Here is a 19,514-nt window from a genome sequence, read left to right on the forward strand (position 1 = left end):
AATATTGATAGGATTGGATAGAGATAATGCTCCTGCATTTTGGATGTTTTTATATGTATATGTGTTGTACACTCTCTCTAATTACCGTGTTGTATTTATGCATTCAATAAAGATTTTCAGTTTTATATTAATATTGACTAATAGATCTTTTTTTTTGCTGTTTAGCTCCTCCTTATACGAAGCGTTATGGGCGAATCAAATGTAAATATGTATTATTTATCTTATTCATTTATATAGCGCCAACCTATTCTCCAGCGCTGCACAGAGATCGCGCACATGAATCCAAGCCCCATTCGGGCTCTCAATACTAAATCTAAATTGACCTATGTGTATGTTTTGGAGGAGCCTGTGCGAACACGGGAAGGCTAAACAGACTCCATGCAGATGTCTGTAAGCCGCCGTACCAACCACAAGGCCACTGTGCTGCCAAAATCACGGCCTCTCACCTCTTGTGGTCCCCAGGATCAAGAAACCAAACATTGTATGGCTTATGGAGGAAAGTTTGTACACATCTATTGATTCTTCCATTCACCCCTATTTTTTTTTTAGTGAGGAGCACCCTTTAAGAAGCGATTAATAGGTTTCCTCCCACACTCCAAAGACATACTGATCGGGAATCTAGATTGTGAGCCCCAATGGGGACAGTGCCGATATTGTCTGTAAAGCTCTGTGGAATTAATGGCGCTATATAAGTGAGTAAAATAAATAAAAATAGTAAAACAGGAAAGTGAGGGTGCTGATGTAGATGAGGATAACCTACACAGTCTACTGCCAATGGATCACATCCTTGGCAAGATAGCCGTCACGAGGAAGAAACCTTATGTCATGGAATGTATCTTGGGTAATACTGGATGGCACCTAACATCTGGCCTAATGACAAGCACCAAATACCAGATATGACACCTACTGGCGGAGGTGCAGGTAAGAAGTACAATGGAAATATCAGGCAAAATGTACAGCCGAGGGCTACAAAACTGAGAATTTTCTGATTTGCATCTAGAAATGTCCAACCAAGAGTAAATGATGAGAAATGGCTGCTGTAGGTACATTTAGAGGACAAGTGCCGTGTAGTGTTTCCCCAGACTAAGGACAAAGGCATGAGGATCTAGCCCTGATAATGCAGGGACACTGCCGAGAAAGAACAACTAGCCCAAAACAGCCAGGGGATAATAGAGCCGGGGGGCTACAGCCCAGCGACAGACACAAAGGAGCCTGGCAGTAGCCAAGGTTAGCCAGGCAATGACCAGACCACTCTGATGTATAGGGGATGCCTGCAGCTGTCATCTGCAGCCTGGAAACCACTAATACAGGCACCATCACAGCTGGATGTACTACAATGCACACCCCAGGGAAGGCGGGCACAGGAAAAACCCTATACCCATTCATTCACATGAAATATTAGACCCCTGCGGTACGTGCAGGGCTATATCTACTGCATAAGAACTGCAAGGAGATGAGGAAAGGGTGCGTTATTAATGGGGAAGCCATGTATCAATGGATCAGCTTCAGAGCAATACTGCAAAATCAATGATATCACAGCAGCATCCCTCAGCCATGTACAGCAAGAGGCTCCATCCAGGGGCAGACAATGCAGCTCTCTGCAGACATCACAGAGCCCCCTGTCAGAACAAAGCAGCCTACCTTGTAGATGTGCAGGAGAGATGTCTGCTCCTATCAGCCTCCCCCAGCAGCTGCAGCCTGTGTATGGTACAATGTGCCTGTCTGTCAGGCAGCCTCCATGGCTGCTCCCCTCACAGCTGATGCTTGCTGCCACACCATGGCAATGTAAGAGGAGCAGTCACATGCTGCAGCCGGCACACACTGCCTGCCTACCCAGGGACCGCACTCACTGGCCTTACATGTATCCCCCTGGGGAGAGGGAGGCAATGTGCTCATCCTGCCCGCTCACACTGCAGGATAATAGGAGTTATTGTCTGTCTGATCCACAGAAGTGCTTATTACTTATGTATATAGCACCGTCATCTACAGTAGCAAAGTACTATACATATCTATGGCTCTATAAACAGATATATTAATAACCTTGTAATAAAGAGCGCTTTATAAGTCGCGGTGGCTCCTTGTATTAGATTAGCTCACTATGTTTCCTCTTTTATTTCACCCGTCTTCATGTAAAGATGATATTTGTACATCACTGTAACATCTTGGAGTTTTCATTGGAAGATACAGAAAACCATGGATGTAAGTTGCTGCCACTAGGTGGCGTGGTACTAGGAAAACATTGGCTCCTGACTACAGGCTATGCTGAGACTACAGGCTATGATCGGACTACAGGCTATACCCAGACTACAGGCTATACCCAGACTACAGGCTATGCTGAGACTACAGGCTATGCTGAGACTACAGGCTATGCCGAGACTACAGGCTATGCTGAGACTACAGGCTATACCCAGACTACAGGCTATGCTGAGACTACAGGCTATGCTGAGACTACAGGCTATACCCAGACTACAGGCTATGCTGAGACTACAGGCTATGCTGAGACTACAGGCTATACCCAGACTACAGGCTATGCTGAGACTACAGGCTATGATCGGACTACAGGCTATACCCAGACTACAGGCTATGCTGAGACTACAGGCTATGCTGAGACTACAGGCTATGCCGAGACTACAGGCTATGCTGAGACTACAGGCTATACCCAGACTACAGGCTATGCTGAGACTACAGGCTATGCTGAGACTACAGGCTATACCCAGACTACAGGCTATGCTGAGACTACAGGCTATACCCAGACTACAGGCTATACCCAGACTACAGGCTATGATCGGACTACAGGCTATACCCAGACTACAGGCTATACCCAGACTACAGGCTATGCCCAGACTACAGGCTATGCTCAGACTACAGGCTATGATGAGACTACAGGCTATGCTGAGACTACAGGCTATGATGAGACTACAGGCTATACCCAGACTACAGGCTATGATCGGACTACAGGCTATACCCAGACTACAGGCTATACCCAGACTACAGGCTATACCCAGACTACAGGCTATACCCAGACTACAGGCTATGCTGAGACTACAGGCTATACCCAGACTACAGGCTATACCCAGACTACAGGCTATGCTGAGACTACAGGCTATACCCAGACTACAGGCTATGATCGGACTACAGGCTATGCTCAGACTACAGGCTATACCCAGACTACAGGCTATGCTGAGATTACAGGCTATGCTGAGATTGCAGGCTATGCTGAGACTACAGGCTATGCTGAGACTGCAGGCTATGCTGAGACTGCAGGCTATACCCAGACTACAGGCACAAAGCTAATATCAGTTTGTACACCAGCAGAAGTGTAAAGGGTTGTTCCACTACTTTGATATTGATGACCTTATCATTATCAAATCAGTGAGGGTCTGACACCTATCACCACCACCTCAGCTGTTCTCAATGGATTAGGAGAGCTCTGCTGTACCTGGCAGTGGCTTCTACATTATTGTCAGAGCTCTCCTATTCAGTTCCTATCTGTATTTTTTTGCGAAAAAATATGTCTATAAGAGATTTCCAAATTATTGCATCCTTGTTTTCTTTACATTTTATACAGTGACCCAACTTTTTTTTTTTTTTTTGTAATTGGGGTTGCATAAACCGTGCCCCATGTATTCTGGTTCTGCTTATGCAACACATGATCCAGCTAATCATTTACCAGAGTAGCTTGAATCACTGAAATTCCGGTACCAGCTGAGTATGTGGAGCCGACCTCTGAATGTGGGAAATTAAAGGACATCTGTCAGTAGGACCAGCCCTCCTAATTAGAGATGAGCAAACCAGAACTGTAAAGTCCGGGACGAAAGAGGGAGAGAGATATTTTCCAGCTCCAAAGTTCGGGTCCCCATTGCTTTCAATGGGATTTGAGTTCAGGTTCAAGTTTGAGTACAGTTCTGGTACCCGAACCAAACTTTGTGCTAAAGTTTGGGTTGGATACCAAAACCCAAACTTTCACAAGTCCGCTCATCCCTACTCTTAAGTCATCTATATGGGCATGTAGATCATAGAAAGCTGAATAAAATGATACCTCGATATCTATGATCCGATGTCTTATTCCAGAGAAATCAACAATTTTCTTATATGTAAATGAGCTGTTAAGATCTATGGGCTGGACACTGATCTCTCTGAGATCAGGCTCCAAAGCTTATTTTAAATATAAGGGGGTGTTACCAGTGTGAGACATGTAATGACTGACAATCTGCTCTTATAGTCACACAGCTTTACAATGAGATCAGAACATAGTACAGCAGAAGTGAACTTTGTCTCAGTGCAAACATTTGCAGCAGCAGTTGTCCTCTCATAGTGCTGTAAGCTCTGCTGCACAGCTGTGCATGATTATAACCAACAGCACAGCAGAGTTGAACCTTGTCTCATTGCCAACACATTTGCAGTGCTGTCAGCTTTGCTGTACTACCTCTCTTCCCACACTGGCTGCCTGTGAGATGGAAGCTGAAGCACTATGAGAGGACACCTGCAGTGCAAATGTGTTAGCACAACAGAAGAGAACTTTGTCCCATTAGTGTTAGCTCAGCTGTACTGTGTTAGCTCTGATTTCACTGTAGAGCTGTGACTATGAGCACACTGTCAGTCATTACTTGGTTCACACTGGTCCCGCCCATAGATCTTAACAGCTCATTGGCTTATAAAAACGTGGATTTCTCTGGAATAAGACATTGGATCGCAGATATCAAGGTGTCATTTTATTCAGCTTTCTGTGACTTACATGCCCATACAGACGGCTTAGGAGGGGTGGTCCAACTGACAGATGCCCTGTAAGAATCCTATAGGTGACGTGTGATGTCCCAATCGGGTCGCTTCTGGAGGAAGACAGGCACTTGATCATTACAACAAAAGACTAACAGTAGATCAGGCTTTTGCTTAGAAGCAAATTACTTCTCTATTAGGTGTGCGGCTACATAGTGTGGTTTTGTTTTCCTAGAAAATACATCAACCCATTAATATATAAAAATGTATTTTTTATAAGCCAGCTATAACTGCACAGGTCATTAAGAATGCATTAATTGTTATGGTGTTTTAGTATTCCTAATAAGATGCATTATTTTATGCACCGTATTAATAAGATAAACCACAATGTGCCTCAGAAAAAGCTAAATATTAAAGCAGCACTCGCATATATTTTTTCACATATAATGGTATCTCCTCAGCAATATTCCATGTAATTTGTTTCATCCCAGCTCAGATGAATCTGTAAATTTGAAACCTTTTCATTTCGTTTAAAGGCTTTGTCCATTAGATGGGTAGTGTTGTATAGTGCAGAGTGATAGCTGCATAAAAATACAGGCTGTCACGCTCTGATCAGGAAAGCCGCTGGCCAGTCCAAGCATTGTGATCCGTGTTATACAGCCGTCTGTCTGTGCCCTATCCTATGTGATGCAGCTTAAGCCTGTTCCCCTGCCTCCTGCTGGTAGGAGCTGGCAGGAAAAAAACTATCACATGCAGGAGGCAGGGGAGACAAGCTGCAGCTACATTGTATAAGATACCCTGAGACAATGCAGAATGAATAAAGGACCAGCATTTTTTGTCACTGATCTATAATTGACAGTACTTATAGATAGATCAAATAAATAGATCAAATAAAATGTAACACCCTGCCCTCCTTGCAAAGCCAAAAGCAACATGGCAAGTGCAATCTCATTCAGGCTGGCTTCACACATCTGACATTCATGGCCTATTATTGACTAGCCTTGGGTCCTTTACTAAAATTCAACTCATAGGCATATATGAGAGGTGTTGCGTTTGGTTCAAGAGATCCACAGACAGTCCATACACCTCAGTCTGAACCTGGACCGTGAATATCAGATGTGTTAAATTGGCCTTAAGTGGAACCATTAGAGGGGAAGAAGAAACCTAGATATCAGACAATCCAGAAATGGTCTTGCAACAAAAGCAGGTTTTCACAAGAGCCTCTACATAATTATCTATTCATTGCCTATGCTGCACTATATCTTCAAAATTATTGCTGCTTTAATATCATAAAGATCACAGATAGAAAAAGATGTGCAGACAATAACTGAATAAATAAATACACTTTTATTAGTTCACCCTAAAATCAGGCAAATAAATGATTAAAAAAATATCAATATCAAAGAGAATCAGAAAGCAGATGGGGAACCTCCAAGATATACATGGAACACTGCAATACATATGTACATACTTATATATGCACATCAGGTGATGCAAATCTATTTCGCACCCGGTCCATCGGCCACTTCAGTAATTTGTGGTGACTGGACGGGAGCCCTGAGAACCACATCTTACCTCCTGGTATCTGCAGCTCTTTCTTTGTGTGTATTGGAACAACAGACACTGGGCATTATATTGCGACCCAAAATCCTCTTTGGTAATCTTCAGATTTGATAAGACCTTGCACATAGTCAAGGCACCCAGTGCCAGAAGCAGCGAGACAACCCCAATGCATCTTTGAGCCTCCACCATATTTGATTGTAGGTACTGTGTTCTTTTCTTTGTAGGCCTCATTCCGTTTTCGATAAACACTAGGATGTGCTTTACCAAAAAGCTCTATCTTTGTCTCATCAGTCCACAAAACGCTTTCCCAGAAGGATTTTGGCTTACTCACGTACATTTTGGCAAACTACAGTCTAGCTTTTTGTGGCTATGTGTCAGCAGTGGGGTCCTCTTGGGTCTCCAGCCAGAGCGTTTCATTTCATTCAAATGTCGATGGGTAGTTCGTGCTGACACTGATGCACCCTTAGCCTGCAGGACACCTTGAATTTCTTTGGAATTTTATTGGGGCTGCATATCCACCATCCAGACTATCATGCATTGCAACCTCAATTTTTCTCGGCCGACCACATCCAGGGAAATTAGCTACAGCACCATGGCATGTAAACTTCTTGATTATGTTGCGCACCGTGTACAAAGGAACATCAAGATCTCTGGAGATAAACTTGAAACCTTGAGATTGTTGATATTTTTAACAACTTAGGATCTCAAGTTCTCAGACAGTTCTCTTCTCCTCTCCATGCTAAGTGTGGCATACACAGACACAGAATGCAAAGATTGAGTCAACTTCTCCGCTTTTATCTGGTTTCAGGTGTGATTTTCATATTGCCCACACCTGTTACTTGCCACAGGTGGGTTTGAATGAGCATCACATGCTTGAAACAAAGTTGTTAACCCACAATTTTGGAAAGGTGACAACAATTTTGTCCAGTCCATTTTTAGGGTTTTGTGTGAAATGATGTCCAATTTGCCTTTTTTTCTGTTTTTTTGTGTTGTTCCAATACACACAAAAGTAAATAAATGTGTAATTGCAAAACATGTGTAACTGCAATAACTTTCTGGGAGAAATACTTCATTTACTAGAACAATTTAAAGAGTGTCAACACTTTCACTTTACCTTATGTAGTTTTTTTGGTTTTCATATCCCTTCTTAGTGGCCCTGATTGGTAGGCTTACTTTGCAAGTCCAATTACATTTATTGAATTGGACTTTTGCCTGACATTTCTGGGCCTCATAAATAACGTTGTACCTGTTATATATATACACACACACGAGTTATATATTTATATGTATACACAAGTGTGTTAAAATTATATACATACAGCGGGTACAGAAAGTATTCAGACCCCTTTAAAATTTTCACTCTTTCATTGCAGCCATTTAGTAAATTCTAAAAAGTTCATTTTTTTCTCATTAAAGTACACTCTGCACCCCATCTTGACTGAAAAAAAAAACAGAAATGTAGACATTTTTGCAAATTTATTAAAAAAGAAAAACTGAAATATCACATGGTCATAAGTATTCAGACCCTTTGCTCAGTATTGAGTAGAAGCAGCCTTTTGAGCTAGTACAGCCATGAGTCTTCTTGGGAATGATGCAACAAGTTTTTCACACCTGGATTTGGGGATCCTCTGCCATTCTTCCTTGCAGACCCTCTTCAGTTCCGTCAGGTTGGATGGTAAACGTTGGTGGACAGCCATTTTTAGGCTTCTCCAGAGATGCTCAATTGGGTTTAGGTCAGGGTAATAAATACACATTTTCATGTAAAAAAAAAAAATGAAATAAAAAAAGTTCACATATTTGGTATTGCCACGTCCGGAACGACCCGACCTATAAAAGTGTCACACTAGTTAACCCCTTCAGTGAATGCCGTGACCCCCCCCCCCCCCAAAAAAACTAGCGAAACTATGCTTGATCATCATACCGCTGGAAAAAAGTGGAATAAAACGCGATAAAAAACCCCAAATATAAATAAAATTGGTACTGCTGAAAACGTCATCTTGTCCCGCAAAAAACAAGCTGCCATGAAGCTCCATCAGCGGAAAAATAAAAAAGTTATAGCTTCCAGAATACAGCGATGCAAAAATAATTCTTTATCCTATAAACGTTTTTGTGTAAAAGCACCAAAACATAAAAAAACACGATATAAATGAGGTATCGCTGTAATCGTATTGACCCGAAGAATAAAGCTGCTTTATCATTTTTACCACATGCGGAATGGCATAAAAAAACAAAACAACAAAAACAAACAATTCCTGAATTTTTGTTCATTCTGCCTCCCTGAAATCGGAATAGAAAGCGATAAAAAAATGTCACGTGCCCGAAAATGGTACCAATAAAAACGTCAACTTGTCCCGCAAAAAAACAAGCCATCACATGACTGTCCCGGAGGAAGATTCCCTATAATGAGGCAGTTGGAGGCACTGTGGACTCCGTCTGACCTGTGATCCGGTGGTGTCCATCTTTTTATGCATGCATAAAAGTACGGTCAGCCACAGTATTGTGAACCTCTGAAAAGAAGGACAACGCTGAACAGAGGCCAGAGTAACTCTGCTGCCTCATTATAGTGAATGGATCCCCCCCAGGGGTTTCACCTGAATCATGTTACTCAGAAATTTAGATGGAAACCCCAAAGTAATTGCTCAGCGTAGAGAGCCGGATAAATGTGATCTAAAATGTTATGTAAAATGTTCCCAATAAAAACTTCAACTCAATCCGCAAAAGAAAACCCCACTCAGGTCCATCATCTGTCAATGGAAATATAGGGGGTTTCCACGTTACTGGTAGCATAAAGGCTCTGGAAAAGTGAAATGGCTCCTCACCCTCAAATGAAATTCAGCAAATTCTGCACTCCGAAATTCTAATGCCTCCCCCCCAGCCTTCTGAGCCCCAGTGTGTGCCTAAACCACATTTACCATCCACATGTTTGGCAGGGGTATAATTTCTAAAATGGGGTAATTTGAGCGGGAATTCTGCTCTTCTAGCATTTAGGGTCTCTGTATATGGAGTCGACAAACTATACTAGGAAAATCTGTGCTCCAGGAGGCAAATAGCACTCCGACCCTCCCGAGTCTTGCCATATGGCTCAGCAGTACTGTACAGCCACATATGAGGTATTGCCACATTCAGCAGAAATTGTTCAAAAAGTCAAACGGTGCTCCTTCCTTTCCGAGCCCTGCCGTGCGCCCAGTGTTTTTCCCCCATATATGGGGTATCAGCGTACTTGGGAGAAATTGCACAACAACTTTTGGGGTCCATGTTCTTCTGTTACCCTTGTGAAAATAAAAAAAATTGGGGCTAAAAGTTCATTTTTGTGGAAAAAATTGGATTTTTTATTTTCACAGCTCTATGTTATAAACTTCTGTGAAGCACCTGGGGGTTCAAAGAGCTCACCACACATCTAGATAAGTTAATTGAGGGGTCTAGTTTCCAAAATGGGGTCATTTTGTGTTTTTTTTTCACTGTTTAGGCACATCAGGGACTCTTTAAATGTGATATGGCATCTGCTAATTATTCCAGCAAATTGTGAATTCAAAAAGTCAAATGGCGCTCCTTCCCTTCCGAACCCTGCCATGTGCCCAAACAGCAATTTTCTGCCACATATTGGGTATCGGCATGCTCAGGAGAAATTTCACAATACATTTTGGGGTCCATTTTTATGTGTTACCCTTGTGAAAGTAAAAAAAATTGAGTCTAAATTTAATTTTTGGTGAAAAAAAGTTAAATGTTAATTCTTTTCTTCCTCATTGCTTCAGTTCCTGAGAAGCACCTGAAGGGTTAATAAAGTTCTTGAATGTGGTTTTGAGCATCTTGAGGGATGCAGTTTTTAGAATGGTGTCACTTTTGGGTATTTTCTGTCATATAGTTGCCTCAAAGTCACTTCAAATGTGATGTGGTCCCTAAAAAAAATGGTTTTGTAAAATTTGCTGGAAAAATGAGAAATAGCTGGTCAACTTTTAACCCTTATAACATCATAACAAAAAAAAAATTGTTTCTAAAATTGTGCTGATGTAAAGTAAACATGTGGAAAATGTTATTTATTAACTATTTTGTATCACACATCTCTCTGATTTAAAGGCATGAAAATTCAAAGTTTGAAAATTGCAAATTTTTATTTTTTTCCACAAATAAACGCAAGTGATATCGAAGAAATTTTACCACCATCATGAAGTACAATATGTCACGAAAAACCGTCTCAGAATCAGTGGGATCCGTTGAAGTGTTCCAGAGTTATTACCTCAAAGTGACAGTGGTCAAATTGAAAAAAATGAGGTCTGGTCATTACCCTACAAAGTAGGGGAGTTAAAGGAGACGTTAGAGTAGCAGCTAAATATTGACTATTGTGTTTGTTTTTACTTGGATATATTGTAATTTTTCAGATTTGGTGCAGTGGTCAATTTTGCAGAGGCGACATTAGGAAGTGCAGACATTGTCACCTGTGAATTCGTTTTTCAAAACTGACAATTAACGTTTACTGTGTCCATAAAAGACAAGATGAATTATGTGATCTAGTAAATTTGGATTTTACCTGGTTTGGAGTGCCAACATCAATCCCTCTTCTTTCTTCTACGATTTAGCTGTGCTCACCAGTGGGACCGGCACACTCTAGAGATTTATTCTTACCTCAGTGTGGATCCAGCGTAGCAGCTCCCTGACCCTCCGTCCTGCCTACTGAGAAGCTTAGGCTCACATTTCTAAGGTTTTCTATTGGGCAGTCAGTTTTATTTCCTTTTGGAAGCAAAAATAGTATATTATGCAGCAATGACAACACCGCTGCAGCCAATCAGTGAACTCAATGGCTTGTGCCGTCTACAGCTGAAGTTAGTGTTTGGCTGCAGCGGTGATGTGCACTGTTGTCATGATATCATTGCTGCAGCCGAGATCAAAGCAAGGTGGGGGGAGCCGGCGCTTGACCCAGGAAGACGGAGTACTACGTGGGTGTTGTTTTACAATTATGCAATCATTTAGGCAATTTGGTGAAAATGGAAAACCCTTGTAAGGCTATATGCCCACGATGCAGAAATGAAGCGGAAAATTTCCGCTTCATTTCTGCATGTCTTTGCCCGGAATTTAACACGCGTTTTTCGCGCGTTTTGGACATTCGGAATTGTTTTGCGTTTTTCGAATGCATTGCAATTCCGCATGCGTAAATGCACAAATAATGGACATGCTGCGGATTATTTCCGCACATCAAAAACGCTGTGGAAAATTCCGCAGCATGGGCATTGAACATGCGGATTGACATTGGGGACCATGGGGCACGGATTACCAAGCGTTTTACAAACGTTTACGCTGCACAAATTCCGCAGCAAAAACGCTTGGAAAACGCATCGTGGGCACGCAGCCTAAAGGTTTGAAGAGATTGTCCGGCCACTTTTTAAAATATTCAAAATTGCATAACATAATGAAAACGCGTTCTAACGCATTATAGATCCCTCCCAGTCTCTATACTTTCAGCTATGGCTGGACACATGACCGCTGCGGTCAATCACTAGCTGTAAGGAGTGACATTTTGGTACAGACAGACCAGGAAGTACGGAGGCAGGTGGGGGACCCAAAAGTGTTAGCAGGGGATTGGTGAGCATTACTTTTATTCTTCACACCCTTATGAGTAGCTTGTAAAAAAATATGTAATTATTTGGACAACCCCTTTGGATTGTACCAGGAATGTGAGCTGGACAATATAAACAAGAAAAGTAAATCTTATATTGTATATAGAGTATAAATGTATTTTACCACATGCTGCATAATTGCATAGAACCCTTTCAGATTTTGTGCTAGTAATCAAATTGTGTTTTGATTATACTGTATATTGGTACGTATGAATGGTGAAAATATATACCCGATCACTAAAGGCCAGACTGACCATTTTGCATAAATTGAGAGAAATCTGTAGACTGGCTGCTATAGGCACAGATTGAACTGGTCTATCACTACTTCCTATACAGTAACTAATTAAATTTGTAGATATAAATACACTAAATCGAAATGTAAAAGTAAAAAAACAAAAACTTAATATTTAAACACCAACTTGTGATAAAAATCCATGCAATTATACAGCAGATCTGTTTTAGGTTTATGAATGGCATTACATGGTAATAAGCATCCTACACTGATTTAGCATAGTGACAAAGGGCCAGTATTCACTTATATTACGTGGGCATTTAAACAAGTGACTTACAGAAGAATTCACTTAAGATCTCCATTGTGCCACTCGCAGAATAATAGGAGGTTTAATAGATTCTATACATTCCAGATGAATGGAGCCACCTCCTGATACATTCCTAGATAATGGTTTTTTTTCAGGACCAGTAATATCTGAATGCAAGTTAATTTCTACTATGATATAACAAATATGAGTACACATTATGTACACACACGCATACACAGGACGGGCCACCAAAATCGCAATGTGCATGTACACAGCTGTAAGTTCATATTCAACAAAGGATGTTACACCCACAATCCACATATCCGTGATCGTACACCAAACAAGAAGTTTTGGATCAAGAAGTGGCTTTTGGTGCAGCTTGTCTGAATTTACTGTGTCAGTGATAGAAATTGCTAATTGACTTGTGGGACCCTGGTCCAGTTGCCACTGTTGTAGTTTGAGACTGTCAGACAGGAACCCGGCACAGATCTCCCCCTACCTACCGGCATCCCTGGTACATTCATTGTTCTATGAATATGAAGGGTTTTGTCCAGAAGTTTAACATTGATGGCCTGCCCTTGGTATAGGTCCAACAATGTCTGATCGGTGGGGATCGGCACCCCTGCCGATCAGCTGTTTCTGGTGTCGGCTGGAACTGCTCAGTTGCGGAGCTGCACAGCTCAGTTCCATTGACTGTATAGTAGACTTGGTCATGTACTGCACATCCACCACCTATTCAAATCAATAGTACTTGGCCACAGCCACTATTCTGTCAATGCAGCTCTGCAACTGAGCATTTCCGGCCGCCGACACTGGGAACAGGTGATCAGCGGGGCTGACGAGTGTTAGGTCATCAATGTCTGATGGTGGGGGTCTATCTGTTAGGTCATCAATTTTAAAGTCCCAGATAACCACTTCAAGGAAATCTGTCACCAGATTTCAGATGAGAGCAGCATGATGTAGGGGGTCCGAGACCCCGATTGCAGTCATGTATCATTTACTGGGCTGATTGCTGCAGTTTAGATACAATCCCTGTTATATCTGCTGCAGATCTACCAGTTCTCTGAATGCTGAGCTTTGTATAACCCCGCCCACATCACTGATTAGCCGCTTTCCACATACACCAGAAATCTGCTAATCAGTGGTGGGGGCGGGGTTACCCATCAGTAGGACTATATGGCACGAGAAACCTAGTCCTGTAGTGATAATCTCCTGCTGATAAAACAGTGATTTTATTGAAAAATACAGACTAGTAAGTGACACATCACTGGTATCAAGGTCTCAGCACCTACATCATGCTGGTCTCAGATTATGTAGCTAATACCTGTTTACAGATTACCCTAAACATGCTTCATGTGAAAGGACCACATTTTATCACTCAATTTCTTGCAATGGGTCCAAATAATCGTTTATGGTAATATTTAGAAGCCACTTGCCGTATGCCCATCTCTTCTCCCTTTTAATCTGACAGTGGCTTTAGGTGAAGTAATTTCAGTACACGTCAACATGATGTTTTGTATCTGCTGGGAAAATTTTGGCCTTAATGTCCTCATGCTTCACATAATCCTCTCGTGGTTGTCAGCAACTGTGGCTGGCGTCTGAACACATTGTCTATTTTTTTGGTATGGGCCATGGACACTGGTTTTACGTCCTTTGTGCACCAAGAGATGTACACTGAGTTTTGCATGAACAGTCGGGATACTGACCGGCAAAACAGTCATGTATTTCTGCGAATGAACCTGTGCATAACTAGGCCTTCACTGTTGAATACAGTATGTTGGACAATGCCCTCCGGAGAGTGAAAATGGACTGGCAGGAAGGCTATGATGGGATCATTCAATTGTGGGCTACAAATAAAGTTTTACTGTAAATTGGTTCTGATAAATAAAGCCCAAAAAGCAAGTGGTAAGACACTTAAAATCATGGAGGTATTTCACAAATGTCACTGGAATTTAGGCTGAACTCTATGCGGCTGGACAGTCCGACCACTACTGATGAAGGTGCATGTGCCCCAGAGAGGAGGATCCTGATTGATAATGCAGTTTGTGAATCCTAAATCAAGATTAGATTATATAAAGAAGTCTCAGGGCCCGATTCATTACTGCATTTCTGCCTAGTTTTTGGTGGTTTTCATTTGTGCCTTTTTTCTTAATCTGCTTTATATGTATTGGCAGCATGGTGGCTCAGTGGTTAACACTGCAGCCTTGCAGCGCTGGGGTCCTGGGTTCAAATCCCACCAAGGACAACATCTGCAAGGAGTTTGTATGCTCTCCCCGTGTTTGTGTGGGTTTCCTCCGGGTTCTCTGGTTTCCTCCCACACTCCAAATACATACTGATAGGGAATCTAGATTGTGAGCCCCAATGGGGACAGTGATGATAATGTCTGTAAAGCGCTGTGGAATTAATGGCGCTATATAAGTGAGTAAAATAAATACATAAATATGTTTTTTTTATGTTCACTGTTGTGGGCTGTGTTTGGAGTTTCCAAATGTTTTCAGGAGATTCATGAATTGTAACTTTTTAACCCCTTTAAAGCCCATGACGTATTAATAAGCGTCTGTGCCCTGGGCTTTAAGAGCCTGACCCGTATTAGTACGTCATGGCGATCGCGCGCGCACACAGGCTGTGCGGGCGCGATCGTCGCCGGGTGTCAGCTGATTGTCACAGCAGTTGATCGCAGCATTGTGGTGGCTAAGGGGAGGTGATCGGCGATACTCACCTCCTCTTCCGGCCTCCAGCGCTGTCTGCCGCGGCTTCCCGGATGTTGCCATGACGACCCCATGTCGTCATGACAACATCCGGGTCACCAGAGAGCAGGAAGATTTTTGGGTCACGCGCAGTACATGACCAAACTATCGTCTCACTGCAGCGCTGACAGCCTGCATGGCACAAGGATGGTGCTCCATCCCTATGCTATGCAGGCGATCAGAATAAAAAAAGTGAAAGTCCCATAGTGGGACAAAGTAAAAAAGTGTAAAAACTGTCAGAAAGTGAAAAAAAAAAAAAAAATTGTAAATATATATATATATATATATATATATATATATATATATATAGAAAAAAAAATCCACCAAAAATAAAAATATAATGTACCCATCAATAAATATTATGAAAAACAAATAAACAATAAAAGTACACGTATTTGGTATCGCCGCGTCCGGGACGATGTGCCCTATAAAATTGTCCGACTAGTTAACCCTGTCAGTGAACACAGTAAAAAAAAAAAAAAAAAAAAAAAAAAAAAAAAAAAAAAAAAAACTAACCAAAAAACAATGCTTTATCATCATACCGCCAAACAAAAAATGGAATAACACGCGATCAAAAAGACGAATATAAATAAAAATGGTACCGCTGAAAACGTCATCTCGTCCCGCAAAACATAAGCCGAAACATAAACATACAGCTCCATCAGCCGAAAAATAAAAAAGTTATAGCTCTCAGAATAAAGCGGTGCAAAAAAAATGATTTTTTCTATAAAATGGCTTTTATTGTGTAAAAGCGCCAAAACATAGAAAAACGATATAAATGTGGTACCGCTGTAAACGCACTGACCCGAAGAATAAAGCTGCCTTATCAATTTTACCACACGCACAGTAGAATAATTAAAAAAAAACAAAACAAAAAAAAAAAAACAATTCCTGAATTGTTTGTTTTTGTTTATTCTGCCTCCCAAAAATCGGAATAGAAAGAGATCAAAAAAGTCACGTGCCTGAAAATGGCACCAATAAAACCGTAAACTCATCCCGCAAAAAACAAGCTGTCACATGACTGTCGGCCAAAATATGGAAAAATTATAGCTCTCAAAATATGGCGATGCAAAAACTAGATTTTACAAAATATGTGTCTTTTAGTGTGACAGCTGTCAATCATAAAAACCCGATATGATTCTGGCATCGCTGTAATCGCACCGACCCGAAGAATAAAGTCGTCTAATCACTTATACCGCACTAGGAACGGCGTAAAAAATAAACGCTAGGGCTGTTTTTTTTGTTTTTTTTCAAAAGTAAAAAAAAAAAAAAAAAAAAAAAAAAAAAAAAAAAGATGACGATATGGCGACTACTGTTGAGCGCAAGTGCTCGCTACTTGAGTTTGCATAGGGTGCTCGGGTATGCATTGAGTATCACGGGTGCTCGAGTCTCCGACCCCATAAGCTTCGCGGCCAAAAAAACCTCGCGGGGATTGCCTGCCATGCACGAGCGATTCCCGCATGTTTTTTTTTTGGGTGTCTAATAACCGTGAAACATGCGAGGCGGGGACTCGAGCATGTCACTCGAGCACCCGCGATACATGGTGCATACCCGAGTACCCAATGCAAACTCAAGTAGCGAGCACTTGCGCTCAAGACTAAAGACAATTTATTCAATATGATGACCTAATGTTATCAAATTCTGTCTCGTACCTCTGCGGGGTGTAGTTTCCAAAATGGGGTCACTTGTGGGGGGGTTTCCACTATTTAGGCACATCAGGGGCTCTCCAAAAGCGACATGGCGTCCGCTCTCAATTCCAGCCGATTTTGCGTTCAAGAAGTCACACAGTGCTCCTTCCCTTCTGAACTCTGCCGTGCGCCCAAACACTGTATTTTCCCCACATATGGGGTATTGGCGTACTCAGGAGAAATTGCACAAAAGTTTTTGGGGTCCATTTTCTCCTTTTACCCTTGTGAAAATAAAAAAATTGGGGCTAAAACATCATTTTTGTGGAAAAAGTTTGATTTTTTTATTTTCACGGCTCCATGTTATAAACTTCTGTAAAGGACTTCTGGTTTCAAGGTGCTCACCACACATGTAGATAAGTTCCCTGAGGAGTCTAGTTTCCAAAATGGTGTCACTTGTGGGGGGGTTTCCACTGTTTAGGCACATCAGGGACTCTCCAAACGCAACATGCCGTCTGCTAATTATTCAAGCAAATTTTACAATCAAAAAGTCAAAAATGGCGCTCCTTCCCTTCTGAACCCTGCCATGCGCCCAAACAGTGTTTCCCCCCCCCATATGGGGTATCTGCTAACTCAGGAGAAATTGCACAACAAACTGCATGGTGCAATTTCTCCTGTTACCCTTATGAAAATGCAAAAGTGGGGGCTGAAAAACATTTTTGTGGGAACAATGTAAAAATTTTATTTTTACGGCTCAATGTTCTAAACTTCTGTGAAGCACCTGGGGGTTCAAGGTGCTCACCACACATCTAGATAAGTTCCCTGAGGGGTCTAGTTTCTAAAATGGTGACACTTGTGGGGGGTTTCCACTGTTTAGGCACATCAGGGGCTCCCCAAATGCAACATGGCGTCTGCTAATTATTCAAGCAAATTTTACATTCAAAAAGTCAAATGGCGCTCCTTCCCTTCCGAACCCTGCCGTGCACCCAAACAGTGTTTTTTCCCCACATATGGGGTATCTACGTTCTCAGGGGAAATTGCACAACAAATTTTTGGGGTCAATTTTTTACTGTTACCCCTGCAAAAATAAAAAAAACTTGGGTCTAAAGTAACATTTTTGTGAAAAAAGTTAAATGTTAATTTTTTTCTTCAACATTCCAAAAATTCCTGTGAAGCACCTGAAGGGTTAATAAAGTTCTTGAATGTGGTTTTGAGCACCTTGAGGGGTGCAGTTTTTAGAATGGTGTCACTTTTGGGTATTTTCTGTCATAAAGACCTCTCAAAGTGACTTCAAATATGATGTGGTCCCTAAAAAAATGGTTTTGTAAATTTTGTTGGAAAAATGAGAAATCGCTGGTCAACTTTTAACCCTTATAGCTCCCTAACAAAAAAAAAAATTTTGATTCCAAAATTGTGCTGATGTAAAGTAGACATGTGGGAAATGTTATTTATTAACTATTTTGTGTGACATATCTCTCTGATTTAAGGGCATAAAAATTCAAATTTTGAAAATTGCAAAATTTTCGCCAAATTTCCGTTTTTTTCACAAATAAACACAAGTTATATCGAAGAAATTTTACCACAATCATGAAGTACAATATGTCACGAAAAAACAATCTCAGAATCAGGGGGATCCGTTGAAGCGTTCCAGAGTAATTACCTCATAAAGTGACAGTGGTCAGAATTGTAAAAATTGGCCTGGTCATTAATGTGCAAACCACCTTGGGTCGTAAAGGGGTTAAAAAGTTGGATTTTTTTTTTTTAGCACCTTTGTACTTGTCCCTCCCCGGTTTTATGTACTGAAATTTGTATGCAAATTTTGCGACATTTAAGCAAAAATAAGGAGATTTTTGTGTACTCACCGTAAAATCTCTTTCTCTTAGCCTCTAATTGGGGGACACAGGACCATGGGTGTTATGCTGCTGTCCACTAGGAGGCGACACTATGCATAATCTGAAAAAGATTAAGCGTGGCTCCTCCTCTGCAGTATACACCCCTGGACGGCATCAGCCTACTCCAGTTTTGTGCAAAAGCAGTAGGAGGAACGTAACATGGATAACATAACCATGCCTATAAGAAGGCAACTAAGTATGAGCTCAAATAAGAAAACAATATGAGAACTCAACATAATAACGGCCCGGAACGGGCGACAGGGTGGGACCTGTGTCCCCCAATTAGAGGCTAAGAGAACGAGATTTTACGGTGAGTACACAAAAATCTCCTTTACTCTGTCGCCTCATTGGGGGACACAGGACCATGGGACGTCCCAAAGCAGTCCCTGGGTGGGAAGCAATGAACGAATATTGTGTAGACGGGCCCCTACAATTGGGGTACCGCTGCCTGCAGAACACATCTACCCAGGCTCGCGTCTGCTGAGGACTGGGTATGAACCCTGTAGTGTTTGGTAAACGTGTGTAGGCTAGTCCAGGTGGCTGCCTTACACACTTGTTGTGCCGAACCTGGTGCCTAATGGCTCAGGAGGCCCCTACCGCACGTGTAGAGTGTGCCATAATACCTGCTGGAAGAGGAGAATTTTTGAGGCGGTAGGCCTCTTGTATGGTGGATTTGATCCACCTGGCAAGGGTAGCTTTGGAAGCTGGCAGACCCTTGCGGCCGCCTTTCAGAAGAAGGAAAAGAGAATCAGACTTCCGGAAGGGCGTAGTCCTAGACACATAGATACGCAATGCCCTGACAAGGTCAAGCGTATTCAGAGCC

The 19,514-nt window shown here is 41.8% G+C and overlaps 1 protein-coding gene across 1 annotated transcript in view; it reads right to left on the minus strand.

The window, feature by feature from the left end:
- Nucleotides 1-1,861, minus strand: part of CRACD (capping protein inhibiting regulator of actin dynamics) — a 190,259-nt gene extending 188,398 nt beyond the window's left edge. The window contains exon 1 of the mRNA XM_073645446.1: nucleotides 1,642-1,861. The gene's annotated coding sequence lies outside the window, so the exon portion shown is untranslated. The remainder of the gene's footprint in view (nucleotides 1-1,641) is intronic.
- Between the last annotated feature and the right edge of the window lie 17,653 nt (nucleotides 1,862-19,514).

This window comes from Phyllobates terribilis, unplaced genomic scaffold, assembly GCF_046119375.1.
Source record: "Phyllobates terribilis strain yellow unplaced genomic scaffold, ASM4611937v1 Scaffold_1__5_contigs__length_1240528914, whole genome shotgun sequence".
Lineage (NCBI taxonomy): Eukaryota > Metazoa > Chordata > Amphibia > Anura > Dendrobatidae > Phyllobates > Phyllobates terribilis.